Genomic DNA, 20,992 nt, shown 5'->3' on the forward strand with positions numbered 1-20,992 from the left:
CCGTGTCCCCTGGAAAGAATTTGCTTCCGTTATGGTATACTCCTTCTTGTGTCAGTTTTCACTATTAACCATAAAACGCTGTGTCTTTATATCAGAACTATTGTTTATTTATACACAGAATCGCCAAATAAACTGGTACACCTGCCTAATATTGTGTAGGGCTCCGGCGAGCACGCAGAAGTGCCACAACACGACGTGGCATGGACTCATCTAATGTATGAAGTAGTGTTGAAGGGAACTGACACCATAAATCCTGTGGGGTTGCTCATAAATACGTAAGATTACGAGGGGGTGGGGATCTCTTCTGAACGGTACGTTGCAAGGCATCCCAGATATGCTCAATAATGTTCATGTCTGGATAGTTTGGTGGCCATCGGAAATGTTTAAATTCAGAAGAGTATTCCTGGAGTCACTCTGTATTATGAGCATGTGGGGTGTCGCAGTGTCGGCTGGAATTGCCCAAGTCCCTTGCAATGCACAATGAACATGAACGGATGCAGGTGATCAGACAGGATGCTTCGGTACGTGTCACTAGTCAGAGTGGTATCTAGACGTATCAAGGGTCCCATAAAACTCCAACTGCGCACTCTCCCCTCCCCCTCCCCCCCCCCCCTCTCCGCCATTACAGAGCCTCCACCAGCTTGAACAGTCCTTTGCTGACATGCAGGGAGCATGTATTCATGAGGTTGTCCCCGAGCCTCTACACGTCCATCAGCTCGTTACAAACTGAAACGAGACTCGTCCGACCGGGAAACATGTTTCCAGTCGTCAACAGTCCAATGTCGGTGTTGACAGCCCAGACGAAATATAAAGCTTCGTGTTGTGCAGTTATCAAGGGTACACGAGTGAGCCTTCGGCTCCGAAAGCCCACATCGATGACATTTCATTGAATGGTTCGCACGCTGACACTTCTTGATGGCCCAGCATTGAAATCTGCAGCAATTTACGGAAGGGTTGCACGATTGCACGGTTGAACGATTCTCATCCATCTTCGTTGGTCCCGTTCTTGCAAAATGGTTCAAATGGCTCTAAGCACTATCGGACTTAACATATGAGGTCATCAGTCCCCTAGAACTTAGAACTATTTAAACCTAACTAACCTAAGGACATCACACACATCCATGCCCGAGACAGGATTCGAACCTGCGACCGTAGCAGCAGCGCGGTTCTGGGCTGAAGCGCCTAGAATCGCTCGGCCGCAGAGGTCGGCCCCGTCCTTGCAGTATCTTTTTCCGGCAGCAGCGATGTCAGAGATTTGATATTTTACCGGATTCCAGATATTCACGTTACACTCGCGAAATGGTAATGCGGCAAGATCCCTACGCTAGCTTGGGAATGCTGTGTCCCATCACTCGTGTGCCGACTATAACACTACGTTGAATCTCACTCACATCTTGAGAACCTGCCATTATAGCAGCAGTAATCGATCTAACAACTGCGCCAGACACTTTTAGCGTTATATAGACACTACCGACTGCAGCGCCTTATTATGCCTGTATTAGAAAACCCATAACTATACCAGTTTGTTTGGCACTTCAGTGTAATACCGTTTTACGTTTATCAGCAAAAACAGTACGATCCTACGCTGTTGATGTGGTTGCACGGAAGTTAAATTGGGGTCAACGTGCCAACGCTGGGTGGAGGGACAGCGGGGGACACGGTATCCGGACACGCTTTGTGGATATCGGGGCCAGCCGCGGTGTCCCCCGCGGACTCGACTCGGGTTTCCATGGCGTCAACGGCCGCCGTGTGCGTTGCTGCAGCTGGATGAATGGCCCGCGAGGAGAGCTACGGGCTCCGGCGGCGAAAAACTGTTTGCCGCGCGCTCCGGGAAACGCCCCATAAACATAACGAATGCGCTGGACCCCAGACAACATTTACCAAACAAATTCACCGCGAGGAAATGGGGCTGCGAAACACTTGACGTTTGCCCTTAAGAGAAAATAAGAGAAGCAACTTGTTTGTCCAGACGTGGTGGTGCAGATGTTTCAGTAATCAAGAGTTTCCTCTACTGTGAAGTATATGCGGTGCTGAGAACAATGAAAAACGTGTAACACGCAAAATTGGTAAACACTACATAACACCGTCATCTTGACATACTATGTAATTTAATTTTTTTTTCTTTTAGCACGAAACAGTTGTAGTTTAATTGGAATATATTTAGCTTCTCTCGCGAACAAACATACTCGTTTTCTGCAGTTGGGCGGTAACCCAAATTACATGGCTTGTCTCTTTTTCGTTAGATGAAACAAAGAAACCAGTGCTGTTTTTTACCACTTGTCTTTAGGTACGGTCATTGTCAAACAGCTTCAGTCACTTTCAAAACTCGGTGGTGGGTGCGTCAAAATCGGTGAACTGCTTATGTAAATCAGTAAATTCTGAGTAAAAGTTTTTTATATGTTTTGAAGTACGGGTACGGTAAATACATTTTTTTACGTACAATGGAACAGAAATCGGGAAAGTTTCCAACTTATCCGACTAAACTGACCTACAGTATAGCTAAATCAATTTCTTGTAGTTGATAATGATGCTTATACGAACGTGCTCGTATGGTGTAACGCACAGCGTACCATCTTCCCAGACAGGGAAGTGAGAGAAACACGGATCGAATCCGTGCGGTAGATTAACGACGGTGAGCTGGTACACCGCACAGCGTATGGTTTTTAGGCTCTTTTCCATCTTTGTTTAGTAAAATGCTGGGTTAATCAACGAATTTCACCACACAGAGTATAACACAGAAATAGTTAAAATACGATAACACACAGCACAAAATTTACACATTTTGCGGACAGATGGCCAACACGACTTCCCTCGCATTATTGTCTTCACGACTGTGCCGTGAACGAGGGCATTCGGCCACCATGTTGAAATGATAAAATGTCCCGTATCCTGGAAAGATGAATCCCTTACTAGAAGGAGAACAAAGATGGTGATGTGTGCACAGTTCGAATATGACAGGTGAAGACTTTTGCACGGCTGAAAAAATCGCAGCAGTATCGCCGACGACGAATTAGCAGTAACAACAACATTGCGGTGTTCATCTCCGCTATGTCGGAAACGAATATCAAGATGAAAAGTGTGCGCAGCAACTTAGATGCGCATTCGAATGACGAAATGAACAGAGTGTATCGAACAATTTATCGAAAACTTTTTGGGGAAGGTAAATGGCAAGAAATTATTACAGTTTTTCCCCGAAAACCTGCAGCATACTGTATTAAACTTCTAACATACAGTATCTACAAACGAGAGTAAATTTTAGCTGGAAACTTATTTACTATGTTTTGATAGGCAAACTGTCGACAAGATCTCTTTTCTCGCAAGTATCGTGTACCATGATTTATTTTAACACAGGAAAATATGTCGGTCACCTCAATCTCGTTGCTAACGTTTTACACTTACTTTCTGGTAATGTTTTATTGTACTGAGCCAGTATCTTGCTCCGGCAAATTTCATTACTCGTATACGTTTTTCAGTTTCTTATTTCTTTCTGCACTTTGTTCATATAAGCACTACCCTCACATGTTCATCACGGCATTAACCATTACGTTTTTTTTTTATTATCCATTTTTACCCATCGTCTCGGACCATGAAAAACCATTACAGGTCACTTTCAGCCAGAGCCGGACAATCTCAGGCACCGTTTAAGTTAGTAAGACGACGTTCTCCTCAGGTAGGTGTTACCACCGTGGCCAGCAGGAGAATTTTCCTCGCCAGAACGAAGTCAACGTTTCGACAGCAGACGCCTTGGACAGGGGTGGCGTTGCAGCTTTAAGGTTGACCCGTAATACTGTTCCGTATGTGAACGCGTACGTCAATCATGAGCCTCTCTGTGCGCTATTAGATTCCGGCAGCAGCCTTTCCTTAATGAGGCGTAGGTGGCACTCCAGATACCGGATCATTTGCAAGTTTCCTAATTCATTTTTGCGTACCCTCGTCGCCAGTTTTGTAAGGGCCTCGTTGAGACTGTTGTAGAGGCCGAGTTGTCACTTTTGTTGCGGTAGGCAGGGTTTGTGAGTTCGTGAAATGACTTCCGGTGCAGTACACTGCTAAGACAATTTCTCCCGGACACTATCACACACCTATGCCTCACGGTCTGGTGACAGGGTAGCAGAACGAAGGTCGCACAACATTCCAACAAATCCGTAACGAAGTCACACAAATGAGTTAAAAGTGTTACTTGTCTTTGTGACTAGTTGAATTATAAAGTTTGCTACATTGCCCGTAATATAACACGGAAAGAGGCCCTCAATGGCAAATAATCGTAGGTAAACTTCACTGTACATAGAAAATGTAATCTACAACAACCGTCTGTTCACTTTTCACTATACGACGTTCCCTGTCTAAGACAGCCTTGGACGATGTTCTATAACCAAGTGGGTGAGAGCCGCTCTTCTGTTTTCCGAGTAGGTTTCCGTCCGTTGTCGTTCGGTCATTGGCGGTTTGTAGTCGGCCGGCAATTGGCGGAAGCGAAGTCGATATCTTCATCCTCAGCGCCGCCCATGAAACTAGCACAAGTGACGAGCCTCTATAGCACTGGCACCAGCTCGCATCTTTGCGCCCGTGGTGCTTTTGCCGTGGCTTTGCCTTGGTTCAAATGGTTCGAATGGCTCTAAGCACTATGGGACTTAACATCTGAGTTCATCAGTCCCTTAGTCTTAGAACTACTTAAGCCTAACTAAACTAAGGACATCGCACACATCCATGCTCGAGGCAGCATTCGAACCTGTGACCGTTACAGCAGCGCGGTTCTGGACCGAAGCGCCTAGAACCGCTTGGTCACAGCGGCCGGCTCCTGTATCTTGTTCGGACGATACAGCAAAGTCCGTGGGTAAAACTTGTAGAATCGGTAATGGTGATGCTCTATCTTTAATGGGACCCTTGCGCATTACTTGTCGCGTCGGTGAGTTTTCTGGACCCATGGAGGTGTTGGTGGCAGAGGTTTTAAGCTCGGACCACATCTTGGCGTATGATTTTGTAGGAAAACAGGGTTAGTTTTCGATTATACCCTTGGGAAATTCAATTTTATGTTTCGGCCTGAGGTGAAGTTTCCTTCTGCCGCCATTCTAGGAGGGCAGGCCTCTGTGGGGCGGAGTTTGACTTTACGCACAAATTTCTTGATCAGGCTTCAGATGTTGCATGGTTACCCGGAAGTGTAGACCGATGAATTAGGTGTGACTAATCGTATTGAATACCGGATTTCTCTTTCCAACCATCTTCCAGTCAGGCAATCACCCTACCGGCTGTCTCCACCTAGGATGAAGTATTCCGTGAGTTGGTTAACTAAATGCTCGTTGAGAGGGTATAAGGTCCTCCTTCTCGCCTTACGCATCGCTGTCATTTCTGGTGCCTAAGAAGAATCGGGGGAGGGTTCAGATCCTTTGTGGACTATCGTCACCTTAATGAGAAAGCAATTTTGGATCGTCACTCTTCCTGATCTATACGAGTGTTTTTCGTGTTTTTCTAGAGCTCACCACTTTCCAGTTTTCGATCTTAAAACAGGCGTATTACCAGATTCCCCATGCAAGGAATCCATGGCGGACACTGCCTTTTGCGCTGACTGGAGCCAATATGAATTCAGCTGGGTACCTTTCGGCCTCTCTGCCAGAGCAACAGTTCTTTCTAGGCTACTCTGTTCCATGCTTGGGGGTCTGAAGTGTGTGTGTATAACGGCTTGAACGACATTTCCATTTACTGTACCATCTTTTCCAAGCATCTGGAGCACTTGCGACTGATTTTGAAGCATCTAGGGCAAGCAGGGTTAACTGTCAAACCTTCTAAAACTAGATTAGCTTTCCTTGGGCAACTAGTCTCGGCCGTAGGGGTCGGGATGATCAGTCTAGGACCGGAGCTATTTACAGTTTAAGCCCTCCTAAGACGAAGAAAGGGGTAGCCGTTTCATTGGAATGACTAGCGTCTTCAGAGCCGGCCCAGCTAGCCTCGCGGTCTAACGCGTTGCTTCCATAGCGGGAAGGTGTGCCGGTCCCCGGCACGAATCCATCCGACGGATTAGTGTCGAGATCCGCTGTGCCGGCCAGCATGTGGATGGTTTTCCATCTGCCTCGGCGAATGTGGGCTGGTTCCCCTTATTCAGCCTCAGTTACACTACGTCGGCGAACTCTGTCTCCACGTACGCATATACCACCATTTCTCTGCCACGCATAACCCTGGTTTCAGTGTGGTAAGGTGGGTGGACTGCTGTGGCCTGTAGGGGTTGTGAACCAATGAGGGCTACTACGGGACGAAGACTCTCCGTCGTTTCTAGTTCCCCAGTTCAATATACTATACGCACAATACACAACGTCTTCCGAAAACTCCTTCCGAAGTTTGCTGAACTAGCCGCTCCATTAAACTTGTTGCGAAAGAAGGCCAACAGCCAGTAGGCTGCCTTTGATGCACTTTTTATCGTTTTGAGTAATTCTCCTCTTCTGTCCGTTCCTGACTTCAATCAGCCCTTCGTAGTCCAAACCGATAGCTTTAGTTCACAGGTTGCTGCTGTGTCGCTTCAGGAGCAAGGTGGCGAGCGTAGGGCCTTAGCATACGGCTATATGTGCTTGCCTCCAGCTGAGAAGAAGTAGTCCACTTAGGAGTTGGAAGCGCTGGCTGACCTCTTCGCACTAAAGGATTTTAAATACTACCTGGAACACTGAGAATCCACGCTGGAGACGGACAACCAGGCCCTTTGTTGGGTTCTGGCTTGGCTGTGTAAATCTGGGCGTATTGAGAGGTGGGCTGTCCGAATTTCCGCCTTCCACTTCATCGTGCGCCACATTAAGAAGAAGTCTATTAGGGAGGCAGGGAGCCTGTCAGCAATTTCCCAAGTACAAGTTGCGGAAGATCATTCTCTGCCGCCGTGGTGGCCGCGATGAAGAACTTAAAATCTGTTTGTGTACTGGTCTCGTTCTGGCTGTTTTCAAATATTATCATAATTCTGTTGTGGAGTGAGAGGGGGGGGGGGTTCATCTGGTGGTATATAGAACTACTGTCCTTTAGTGTCTAACCTTGCCCATCCTACATCGTGACGTTGGTTAGCCAGTGTCTGGGATGAAGATGGCTACGCCGAATCCCTATGGGTGCAGGGGCTGCTTCAATCCACTAGGGAGAAGGTCATCATTTTGCGAATTTTATTGATCATGTCGGTCCCCTTCCTCTGACTCAAAGGAGCAGTGCTATTTTTTTGTGGTAGTTGATGACTTCACTCAGTTCAGATGATTTTACTACCAGAGAAAGTATTAGGCATTTGAGTAAAATTTTCTCTTGGTTCGATCCTCCGAACGTCATTTTCAGCGATAATGCGCCTTGTTTCTCTTCGAGGAGATCAGGTGCACAGAGCTATCTCTACTTCTCTAGTGTTTGCATATCCCCTTACTTCCCATTTATCAAATATGTGATCCATACATTATTTTCCGTCCAATGATGTTAGTTCTGAGTTAATCAAAGATAATTGGCATAGAGCCATGGCAAATAACCAGAATGCCCATAAAAGGGAAGCAGGGTGTACAACTAGGACCCACGTCTAGAGGACATTCAGCTCGGAGATTTAGTCTAAGTGAGAAATTTTAGGGGTAGAGACTGGTCACACTCAGGCTCCGTAACAAAGAGAGTGAAAATGAGTTGCAGGTGCATATAAGCTAAGTTAAGAGAAGGAGTATTAATTAAATTTCCTTTGTGAGCTCTTCCCCAACTCCCAGAGTTGATGAACTGTTGCCCGATCGATAACTAGGGCCACGTCTCCTGGAACAGTCTTTGGCGTGAAGAGAGTTTTCCACGTTTTCCATGAGTGCCGTTGAGACCGGTTTCCGGATAGAGCCAGTCAGTGACGCAGCATGGACAAATCAGGTGTGTGGCGTAAGGGACCTTGATGTTTGCCTTGTGGGGCGCTCAACTGCATGGTCATCCCAGTTCTTACTCAGTCCAATTTGTTACAAGGTCCAATCTAGCCACTGTCACGAATGATGATGATGGTGACGATAATCACGAACGATGAGGACAAGCACCCAGTCCTGGGCAGAGAAAATCCCCAAACCGTCGAGAATGGAACCCGGGACCCCGTGATCAACAGGCAGCAATGCTAACCACTAGACAACGAGCTGCGGACGTGTGAAGGGCCAGCTGTTTGTTCTACTGCTCGGGTAACTCCCAAGTTGGTCTGGCTGAGCGTCTTTCGGACACGAAGGACGAGTACGGGAAACGGGAGTGGACATATTATTCCTTTGGCCGATCAGATCTGTAGGCGAGCGGTGTGTCGTTATCATCCACGCGTGTATTGGTGGCTTCAAGTTTTTCCAATGTTTATCATCCCACACTTGCTTTGTATTCGTGGTGGGCTGCTTTTAGTTTCATGTTTCGGTGCGGAGCCTACGCGGGTCGGCCCACTGTAGCCGAGCGATTCTAGACGCTTCAGTCTGGAACCGCGCGACTGATCCGGTGACAGGTTCCTGCCTCAGGCATGGATGTGTGTAATGTCCTTAGGTTAATTAGGTTTAAGTAGTTCTACGTTCTAGGGCTCTGATGACCTCAGATGAAAAGTCCCATAGTGCTCATAGCCATTTTATTTTAGACTACGCGGCGTCCTTAAGGACTGACCTTCCTACCCGCTGTGAGTGTGATGACTGTGACACGTTTGCTTCCTCCAGGTGTTTGTGCTTCCATATTGATGTTGATTTAGTCTTCTGTTGTTATTCCTGCTGTTCCTAAGTTGGATAAAGCAACTTGAGGAGCGTGTCACTCGTATCAAATCATAATGTCTTCCATTTGGTAATTATCATACAGTTATAATTTGATTTTGTGTAAATTTCTTGTATGTTCAGTGTCATTAATTCTTGCCTAGTACCCTGTGCTCTAAATCGCCAAGTCGCTTTCTTTTGTTATTTGAAAGCTGCAAGCTTATGCGTCTTACCGGGGCAAATTTTCTCGCTTGTATTTCTTGGGTTATGATTTTAAGCCAAGCTTGGGTTTACGTAGGTGAGGTTCATCATCCAACCGTTCACGACTTTATTCCACATATGTTTTCCGTCCTGCTCGACGGTTTAAGTATTCTCCTTTTCCGATTCGTGGCGTGATTTAAAACTGAATCACAGTTGGCCGCTGAACTTCTTTACTATCAGCTGTAGCCGGAAGTGCTTGCCTTGGCCATTTACCTTATTAACTTTTAACGATTTTTATAAGTGTCTCTCTACGCTGTCACTGTGTAATCTGATGACTTAAGTTTTACTCATTTTACTTAAAAATTTATTCTCCGTTCATAAGGCTATCAATGTTCGTGCCTTGGGGTGTGTTCTCACGGGTTGCTTTGGACATGAGTGTGGTGAGCAGCGTATCGTCCCTGCCCTAAGTAATTTATGGTCCTTTTCATCCGAACCGTGTTGCCCGACGTGTGATGGTTTCATATCGAGGAGCTTTAACTGTTTTCTGGTTTCTTTTAATACCCTCATTTTTAAATAAATACTAATTATTCGTTGCATTTTAGTGAAACACATTCTAGCGATACTTGGAGTCTGTCTATACGAAGACTGTTTTCTCAGAACCTTTAAATAGATTGCTATGTAACTTCTACTGTTGAAATATTATCGTGTGTCTATTATTAAAATGTCCGCACCTCGTGGTCTTGCGGTAGCGTTCTCGCTTCCTGAGCGCGGGGTCCGGGTTCGATTCCCGGCGGGGTCAGGGATTTTCACCTGCCTCGAGATGACTGGGTGTTGTCGTGTCGTCTTAATCATCATCATTCATCCCCATTACGGTCGGACGAAGGCAATGGCAAACCACCTCCGCTAGGACCTTGCCTAGCACAGCGGTGCGTGTCTCCCGCATCGTCCCCTACGCTCTGTCAAGGTGTGTGGGACTTCATCATCATTATTATTAAAATTTGCTGTAAACATTTCAATAATAGTAAACAATACCACACAAGACTTCTTTATTCTTGGAATAAAGCAACATTTTTTGTAAATTTAGATTTTCATACTTCAGGTTTCCATGAATGACTTTTGTAGAGTTGAGAGCAAGTATTTGAATTTATAACCTTTCGTTATTTGATCTCACTGAAATATTTGATGATATTGTAGATCATGAGTAATTGTTCTTAAGTAATTTTATTTAATAGTTTTGCCTCAATATGTCAAGGTAGTTTTGGCCTTATTAATAAATTTATTTTGGTTGCAAGTGTTAGTAAAAATATTCATACAAACGATGGTTAACTCTTACTTGGCCCGGTCCTTCCACTCCCAGGCAACCTTACTCCAGTAGTGTGTACCAGAAAACAAGCACAACGTGTTACAAGTAGTCCTTAATAATTATCACCTAATCCACAGCTGTCATGGTGCCTTTGATTGCTGGTGCAGGTCCCATGGAAGCCCAGGTGAATGTCACCCACAGCATAATACTGCTCCCCAACGGCCTACGTCCGTGGCGCGCTGCTTGTATCGAGCAGTCGTTCTCCTGGCTGACAGTGTATCTGGACCCTACCATCGACCTGGCTGGACAATAAACGGGATTTAATACTTGCAGGCGACACGATTTCGTTTATCCGAGGTCCAATCTCGTTGATCCCGTTCCCAACAATGTGAGCTGTATGGTGTGCTCCAAAACACTTGTGCTTACACCAGGACCGTCTTCTGTCGTCAGATGTGCCAGAGATTGCCGCCTATCCAGATTTAGAGACCGGGCAAGCCTCCGATCCCTATTTTCTGTGATGAAGTATGGACGTCAACTTCTTGTCGCCTGTTGCTGGTTTCAGCATTCTCCAACCACTTTCCACAGACGCTCACGATAATAGCTCGCGAACAGCTTCACCGTTTCTAAGAAGATCGCTCCCAGTCACTGGGCGACAACAACATGGCTTTTGTCTGATTCGCTTTAGTCGGCCGATTTCCGTATTTGGGCTGTTTATAGCCGCTTGGATGATCCCCCATTCGTTTCTGCTCAACTCGCATGCTTCTCTAACTGCGCCACGTGCCCTCAGCGCCATCAGACAGCACACAACCTCGCGGTGGGCAGTGGTCCTAATGTTTTGGCTCGTCAGGGTATGAGCCTGCAAACCTGGGTTTACCATCAGAATATATCCCTGAAAAAGCATTCTGCCAAATTAGTTTGTATGTTTTGTCTGAGGTCCGCCAAATTAGTGGCTGGATGCTTCGAGAACTCAAATGGATATGCATGGAGGGATGGGGGTGTTGTTTTCGAGGAACGCTATTGAGAACATTTAGGGAACCGACATTTGAAGGTGGTTGCAGAAGGATTCTACTACCGCCAACATCCACTTCATCTAAGGGACGGCCGGCTGGGGTGGCCGAGAGGTTCTAGGCGTACAGTCAGGAACCGCGCGACCGCTACGGTCGCAGGTTCGAATCCTGCCTCGGGCATGGATGTGTGTGATGTCCTTAGGTTAGTTAGGTTGAAGTAGTTCTAAGTTCTGGGGGACTGTTGACCTCAGAAGTTGCGTCCCATAGCGCTCAGAGCCATTTGAACCATTTTTTGAACCTAAAGGACGACGAAGATAAAATAAGAGAAATTCTCGCTCGAACTGACGCATGAAGATAGTCTTCCCTCGTCTATTTCCAAGCGCAGTAGGAAAAGAAATGACCGTACAATGGCTTGTGAAGTAAACATATAGATGTAAATTCAGTCTACCTATTAAGATGTCACTCCATTCATTTATAGGTACACGAACCTCGCGGAAGAAAGTTGCCTCCTACTTATCAAAGAAACAAAGGACGGAACTTCTGCTGCTAACAGTCTCTCCGCAAAACTCTTCGAATTAGCCCCTAATTCTCTCATTGGAATCACTTTGCGAGACATATACGAAAGGTTGTGGTATGTTTACCCACAACAGTTGGAAGAAGTGGTACAGAGGTCACCTCTCAATTCCGCTTTCGTCATGGTATTGCTTACTTGTCATATTCTCAAGGATCTTCCAGTCTTCAACATATAGTATTTGAATACACATGATTTCCACGAGTACGAGATTTCCTCCGCCAAGTCACAGACCTCCTGCTAATCCTCTCGAAATCCCATCACCTTCCGACAGCACAATTCTATTAGCCAGAAGGCTGTCTAGTTCTCCAATCGTCACTGACTAGGTAATGAGCTACCACAACCAGATAAATAGCACATTAACAGGAAAGTTCTAACCATACAGAGTATTCGTGGACTGCACAAAGAAATTTAGAGGCTTAACACCTACAATTCATCTACATCGAATGTCTATAAATGTCCTCCTGTTCGTGTCCCAATCTCCTTTATTGTATTCCTATGATTACGTAACAACAAATACGACAGTGTAATCGTGTCAGTGTCTTCGTTGATAGCACAGCTTTTTGTGAGAAATATATCTCCCTTTTTCAAACGGAGCTTACCTCGTGAAAACGAATCTAACAGTATCACAGAGTTTCCAATTCACTATCCATTTAATCATTTCCTTCGGCGCAACAGCCTCACATATTCATGGCTATTGCAAGAGTAGCGGGAGATTCAGAAGTGGAGAATCAGTTAATGGACCTACCATGATACTGTATGTCGTCTATAGCAGGGTACATCCGCATGGGTAGTAAGCATATGGGTAGTGCTACTTATTTCTTTAGAACCAAACCCGGATCTTACACATTTATCCCACTATAGATCGAGAGCCAATTAACTAACAAGTAGAAGCCAGACCAAATCAATGTCAATGTTTGCTCCAGCAACATCAGCCGTGTTAGTACAACTTACACCTCGATCCGAAATGTAGTGAAACAGTCTGTAGTTGACATACCCACGGGATTTGCAGTCACTCATTTCCTACAACGTCACATCTTAGAGGACGGATCACATCCCCCTTAAAAATCCATGCAGAGGTATTCGAACCTGAGGTTCTAGGCGCTTCAGTCTGGAACCGCGCTGGTGCTACGGTAGCAGGTTCGAATTCTGCCTCGCGCATGGATGTGTGTGATGTCCTTAGATTTAAGTAGTTCTAAGTCTAGGGAACTGATATCCTCAGATTTTAAGTCCCATAGTTCTTAGAGCCATTTGAACCATTTGAACCTAACCTATTTTTCTGCTTCAGCTCATCGACCTGTCAGTTCATAGTGTTTGGGTTGGTTCCCTTAAGATTTCAGCTAATGAATCCGAACCAAACATTCGCATTCTACTTCATCTCGCTCCAGATGTTTACTGCTAGTTATTTTACGGCAGTTAACGCTTCCGATGACAGTGTACGGGGTTGCTAGTGCTATTAATGTGCAATAGATTTAGCTGCGTTCAGACGAATTACCGAGTCTGCTACAGGTGTTCCCGATTGCGTCCAGACAGCTACATCACCCACGAACATCCCACATCTGAAACCAATACACTGCAAATGTTTGTACTGTGCATGGTGGGGGTTACCTCGCAACATTATTATCGATTACCCATCCATCCCAATACCACACCCTGAAACTTCCCCGTATGGTTGCGTACATACCCTAATACGCCGCCCTACGTTTCTGGGAGAAACACGCCGTCTTTCCCAGAGCTTTTGTATTATTTCCGTCACATATTTGACTAGAGTATGACAACGTATACGATCCTACCAGTATCTACACGAGGCTTTTGCTTCGCACATGTCACACAACATGAACAACACGAAAAAATGTGTGCTCGCAGAGTTGTTAGACAGCTGTTATGTAGTGTTGAACTATCTAATCGATGGTACTGTTCACCAGTATGTATCATTTAACCATAAACGTGTTTGTGTATGTTAATGGGAGAGCAGCTGAAAATGACCTCCAATTTTTAATTGGAAATTGAGAATATACAGGGTTGTCCATTGATCGTGAGTGGGCCAAATTTCTCACGAAATAAGCGTCAAACGAAAGAACTACAAGGAACGAAACTTGTCTAGCTTGAAGGGGGGAAACCAGATAGCGCTATGGTTGGCGCGCTAGATATCGCTGCCATAGGTCAAACGGATATCAACTGCGTTTTTTTAAAAATAGGAATGTTTTAGTTGGACCACTTTTTTCGCTTTGGGATAGATGGCGCTGTAACAGCCACAAACATATGACTCACAATTTTAGACAAAAAGTTGGCAACAGGTAGGTTTTTTAAATTAAAATACAGAACATAGGTACGTTTGAACATTTTATTTCGGTTGTTGCAATGTGATACATGTACCTTTCTGAACTTATCATTCCTGAGAACGCATGCTCTTACAGCGTGATTACCTGTAAATACAACATTAATGCAATAAATGCTCAAAATGATGTCCGTCAACCTCAATGCATTTGGCAATACGTGTAACGACATTCCTCTCAACAGCGAGTAGTTCACCTTCCGTCATGCTCACACATACATTGACAATGCGCTGACACCTGTTGTCAGGCGTTGTCGGTGGATCACGATGGCAAATATCCTTCAACTTTCCTTACTGAAAGAAATTCGGGGACGTCAGATCCGGTCAACGTGCGGGCCATGGTACGGTGCTTCGATGACCAATTCACGTGTCATGAAATATGCTATTAAATACCGCTTCAACCGCACGCGAGCTATGTGCCGGACATCCATCATGTTGGAAGTACATCGCCATTCTGCCATGCACTGAAACATCGGTAAAACATTACGTAGGGAATCAGCACACATTGCACCATTTAGATTGCCATGGATAAAATGGGGGCCAATTAACCTTCCTCCCATAATGCCGCATCATACATTAATCCGCCAAGGTCGCTGATGTTCCACTTGTCGCAGCCATTGTTGATTTTCCGTTGCCCAATAGTCCATATTATGCCGATTTACGTTACCGCTGTTGGTGAATGACGTTTCGTCGCTAAATAGAACGCGTGCAAAAAAACTGTCATCGTCCCGTAAATTCTCTTGTGCCCAGTGGCAGAACTGTAGACGAAGTTCCAAGTCGTCACCATGCAATTCCTGGTGCATATAAATATGGAACGGGTGCTATCGATGTTGATGTATCATTCTCAACAGTGACGTTTTCGAGATTCCCGATTCTCGCGCATTTTGTCTGCTACTGATGTGCGGATTATCCGCCACAGCAGCAAAAACACCTACTTGGGCATCATTTGTTGCAGGTCGTGGTTGACGTTTCACATGTGGCTGAACACCTACTGTTTCCTTAAATAACGTATCTGTCCGGCAAACGGTCCGAACACTTGGATGATGTCGTCCAGGATACCGAGCAGCATACATAGCAGACGCCCGTTGTGCATTTTGATCACAATAGCCATATATCAACACGATATCGACCTTTTCCGCAATTGGTAAACGGTCTATTTTAGCGCGGGTAATGTATCACGAAGCAAATACCGTCCGCACTGGCGGAATGTTACGTGATACCGTGTACTTATACGTTTGTTATTATTACATCGCCATCTATCACAAAGCGAAAAAAATGGTCCAACTAAAACATTCATATTTCTTTACGTACTACACGAATATGTAATAAAAATGGTCCCTATTTAAAAGAAACCCAATTGATATCCGTTTGACCTATGGCAGCGCCATCTAGCGGGACAACCATAGCGCCATCTGGTTTCCCTCTTCAAGGTAGACAAGTTTCGTTCTTTGTAGTTTTTTCGTTTGATGCTTATTTCGTGAAATATTTGGCCCGGTCAGTATCAATGGACCATCCTGTATGTGGAGGTACGAAGATGGGGCTCATTCAAGTAGAGTGGGCCACCTGTGTAGCAAACTGACATATGAATATCGAGGGGCAGTTGGAGGCTAAGTACGACACATACTATCTCAGCATTCCTGTCTTCGACATCAGAAGTGCTAGTGTATCAATACTCATTGTGCATGGTGTTGCTACGTAAAAATTAACAGCACGAGAGTCATCGGAAGACTATTTCTAACGAAGTGCCGTGAACACGTGGGCTGCAGGAAGTGGTACGCGTTGCAGTAGTATCGTTTTGCTTAAGATAGTGAGAGCATTGAGATGGAGAAGTGCTGTCGTGATTTTGGTCACTCAATCACAAGTTCAAAGAAACTTCATTGAAGATGGTAAACTTTCTTCAAAAGTTTTGCGTGCAATAAATGTGGAACTGAAAACACATTAAAAAACAATTATTAGCAAAATACGAATAGTATCCAAACGTTAGTCGGTGTTATTAAAGTACAATGACCCTGTGTGTGGTACACCCTCCCGCCATCAACAGATGTTCTATTAAACCTAGAGTATTCCATGTCACATACCTGCATGTACACTCCATCCTTATTTCGAAATGTAATCGGCTTACTATGAAAATACAGCCCATCCAGTGAAGCAATGCAATATGATTTCTGTAACATAGCTACCTAAGTTTTTCGGATAAATTTAAGTAAAGTGATGCTGTGTGTGGTGCTCCCTCCCACCATTAACAAATGTGCTATTAAAACTATAATCTTTCTTTCCGTATAAATGGGTATGGATCCTTCTGATTTCGAAATGTAGTTTGCTTGAAAAAAAAAAAAAAAAAAAAAGAACAGTAATATAGCGGTGCTTTGGAATGAGATGAGAAACTTAATCTCGAAAGGTCTGTCACAACTATTTCAGTACAGTTCTCCCTTCCATGATTAAAAAAATGTTCCACTAAAACTATTGTCTTCTGCACCATATAAATCCCATACTGATTTTTGAAATGTACTTCGTTATCGCTAGAATTTAGACAGGATGACCCTCTAACAGTTCCAGAGTTATAAATCAGAGACAGGTTCTTTTTAGCAGAGGGATCTTTCTATTACGTTTCTACAGAAACGGAAAGAGACTGCGACACTGCCGCTGCCGGGTAGGTATATTTCCTATTGGATGGTGACTATATGTTTGAAATTTTAAGAAAACAAGCATAAGCTATAGGAAAATGTGCTGTATGAACTGATAACTACTGCAATATTCCAGGCAACTGCTCCATCAGGTTAGTAATTTTAACGTCCGATATTTCCAACCTATATGGTTTTATAACGGGTGACAGATGCTTTCATACTACCACATTTTACATGAGGCGGAATTTAACAGTTCAGCTCTAACAACGTCAGAGACAGTTATTCCTTTTTATAGCATGCTATTTACGAGTGACTTTCCAACCACTTAGGCGAAGCACATAATTCCTAGCCTACATCCCTCAATATACCGCTACCCGTGAAAGGTCTAAGAGCTATATTTTCTGGGACGACATCTTACAGTTTCTCCCAATGTATAACCATTATCGAGTATCTTATCATCGTTTCCCAACAGAAGTGGGAAGGGTCGATGACACAGTCACTGCAAGGAGGGTCGATTTCTGATGAGGTAGTGAATTCTAGAAAACAAGCATAAGCTATAAGAAAATGAATTGTAAGAACTGACAGCTACCGCGTTAATCCAGACAACTGTTCCATTAGAACAGCGGTTTACAACGTAAGCCATTTCCAACTTACGTCATTTGATCAGGGGTCTTCAGATGCTTTCTTGCCGTTAGTGCCTCGTATTCTTACTGCCTTCACATCCCCATGTAGGAGACATGATTTCACAGTCCTGACGACTATGAATTTGAGGCAGCTGCTAAATCCATCACAAACATTTGAAAGTGTTCATCAACTGGACTCCTCCCTTCTATCATGAAGTTGAAGGCTGCTTAACACTTTACAGCAGAACATGCAGACATGATAAGTCAGACATGTATATATACTAAACAAGTGAACAAAACACACACACACACACACATGGTATCTATGGCAGGAAGGGGCTAACCTCATGAGCATGCCCGGTGCTGCAGAATCACATACAGAGTCTGATTACAACGCTACTCTACTCCATCCATCTAATGCGCTGTACTAAAACTAAAACTAAACTCCTCCGTAACAGGCCATGAAGGCCCAAACGCGCCGACCGGCTGCCATGTCATCCTCAGTCCAGAGGTGTCACTGGATGCGGGTATGCAGGGGCATATGGTTATCACACCGGTCTCCCGACCTTATGTCAGTTTCCCAGACCGGATCCGCTACTTCTCAATCAAGTAGCTCCTCAGTTTGCCTCACAACTGCTGAGCGCACCCCGCTTGCCAACAGCGCTCGGCAGACCGGACGGTCACTCATCCAAGTGCTAGCCCAGCCCGAACCGATCGCCCTGTACCACCCCACCAGAAACTGCGTCACAGTACAGTGCTATAGTCTACTGGCCGGCTAGTGTGCAGTACCACCTTGTGCAAAACCATATTCAGGTACATTACTATACTTTAAAATACGCTTAAGGCACTTTATCATCCACATCTAAAAGCCAGTAGCAGTATAATTGTTTTAGACGTGAGACGTTTGTAGGTGACTGAGTTGTCTGCAACAGGCTGGAAGACAGGTGATGCATGTTAAGTCCCATAGTGCTCAGAGCCATTTGAACCATTTGAACTGGTGATGCAGTTAGTAGTTCACCTGAAAGCAAATAAATCTACTGCACAATAATAGCAGTAGACGTTGTGTCCACCGTCATCGGAAGCCGTAACTGCCGTGAAATAACTAGCAGTAAGCATCTGGACTGAGCTGAAGTACAGTGGATATTTCTGGTTCGGATTCATTTGCTGGGATCTTAAGAGAAGCAATCCAAACACTATGAACTAACAAGTCGATGGCTAAAGCAGAATAATATGTCAGGTTCAATATCATCTGCACTGATTTTCAAGAGGGATGTGATCCGTCCACTAAGATGTGTCGGTGTAGGAGGCAAGTGACGCAAATTCCATCGGTATGTCACCTCGAGCCTCTTCCACCACACTTCGAATCGTGGTGTAAGAGGCACTAAGACGGCTAATGTGTATAGAGAAATCATTGACACTGATACTGTCTGGCTTGTATTTAACTGGCTCTCGATGTATGATAGCTCAATAAACGTGTAAGTACTGGTTTGCATCTAAATAAATAACTAGCACTACGCATATGCACACAACCCACGTGGATACACTCTGCTCTGGGAGGAATACAGTATCATGGTCGGTCCTCTATCGAACAACACATGGGGTAAAAAAAAATGAGGTAAGTTCCGAATCTCCCCATACTCTTGCAATAGCTCTGTTATTTGTGGATGTGTGCGGCTGTTGCAGCGATATAAGTAATTCAGTGGATGATGCATTGGAAGCTCTGTCATATTGTTGGATTCACTTTTTGGTGGTACGCTCCATTTGGAAAACGTTGATGAGTCAGTGGATAGTGTACTAGAAGCTCTGTGATGCTGTTAGATTCGTTTTATGGCTCCATTTGAAAAAAGATTATGTATTTCTCACCAAATGCTGTACTATCAACGAAGTCTCTCATATATTTACACTGTAGTAACTACTAATGTAGTAATCATAGAATATGATAAAGGAGATTAGGACACATACAGGCAATATGTATAGATAATCATTCGATATCGATGAATTGTAGGTTTTATGCTTCTGAATTTCTTTTTGCAGTCCACATATAATCTGCATGGTTGTGACTTTGCAACTGGATTACATCATGGACAGATGTGGTATATCGATACCAGATAATGCACTATAAAGCGTACACAGAAGCAGATATAGCATCGTATCGCAATTTAATAACAATGAACAGTAGACTGAAGTTCAAGTCACTTGGAAGAATCAATGTGGAAAAAAATAGGATATTGAAGTACAGAAGAATGATGAGATTCTACAGAAGTTCTCTAAATCAGTAGGTATGCGATAATGAATACCACAGCAGGTAGTTCAGATGAAGAAGGGTCATCTCTATAAAACTTACAGTTGGACGGACAAAAATAGATACATGGAAAGTAAGAACGAAGAAACCCTGGGTAAAAGGAGAAATTGTTCAATTGATCGACGAAATAAGTTAAGTACAACAATGTTCAGGAAATGACAAGAATTGAGAAATTTAAGTAGCTTACGAATGATGTAAATAGGAAATGCAAGGAAGCCAAGCCAGAATTGCTGTGAGAAAACGTGAGTAAGTCCAAATGGAAGGACTAATTCAGTATACAGAAAATTCAGAACAACATCCGATCAAATTCAAAGCAAGGGTGGCAAAATTAAGAGTGCTGTATTCCTTACAGAAGAGAGAGGGGATAGATGGAAGGAGTACAGTGAAGGCCTCTATGATAGGGAGGATCTGACAGAAGAAGAAACTGGCGGAGATACAGATGATATAGAGGATCGAGTATTACAGTCAGAATTTAAAAAATCTCTGGTAGACTTCATCAAATAAGATAGAAAGACCAGACAACATTTCCTTCTGAATATTTGAAACCATTGGGGGAAATAGCAACCAAAGGGCTATTCAGATTCGTATGCTGAAGCTGTGAGTCTAGATACTTACCATAAAACTTTCGGAAGAATATAATCCAAACGATTCCGAAGACAGTAAAAGTTCATCTGTGGAGGCACCTTCCAGCATACCCAGCGCAGGGGATGCGAACTCACTGCAGAGTGACTGGCGGGATGTTACGGTTCATGTAATCAATGTAAAGGCTGAGCCCTGGCCTCTCCCATAGACCTTGTGAGTATACATATGGTCGCTGCTGCAGGGTCCGAGCCGGCACAAGCACGGAGTGGTTTACTAGTTATTGTGACCTGCAATATTAGGTGCTTTATGGAGACCATTAGGGAAATAACGCTCATGGCTGGAAAGAAATCTAATGTTTACTCGGTCTGTTTGCAGGGGGGAGGGATTCAATCCATACTTGGAGGAGGCCCAGAATGCTGCTATCGAGCTTTCAGGGTACAGCAGTCTGCAAGTTGGTTTTCACGTCGGCACCAATGATCGAAAGACGCCTGTTGCTTGGATTACGAGGCCTTCCTTATTTCCCCCGGGTGGTTGCTGAAAGTGGTGAAGATTCCTGGCTTCGCACGTGGGGTACCAGAAGAGCACACAATAGGCAATATTGTACACAGAATCATTCGGGTTCCATGGCTATGATCCGACTGGAGGGTCTCAGCCAAAGGCTCTGTGTTTTTGAGACGATCATGGCTGCAGATTTCTGAATCTGCGTTATGGGAAGAATGGTTGTAGGGCTCCTCTCGATAAATCGGGGGCGCACTGGACAGGGCAAGCAGCTACGAGGGAA

The sequence above is a fragment of the Schistocerca nitens genome, chromosome 2 (genome assembly GCF_023898315.1).
Source record: "Schistocerca nitens isolate TAMUIC-IGC-003100 chromosome 2, iqSchNite1.1, whole genome shotgun sequence".
NCBI classification, from domain to species: Eukaryota; Metazoa; Arthropoda; class Insecta; order Orthoptera; family Acrididae; genus Schistocerca; species Schistocerca nitens.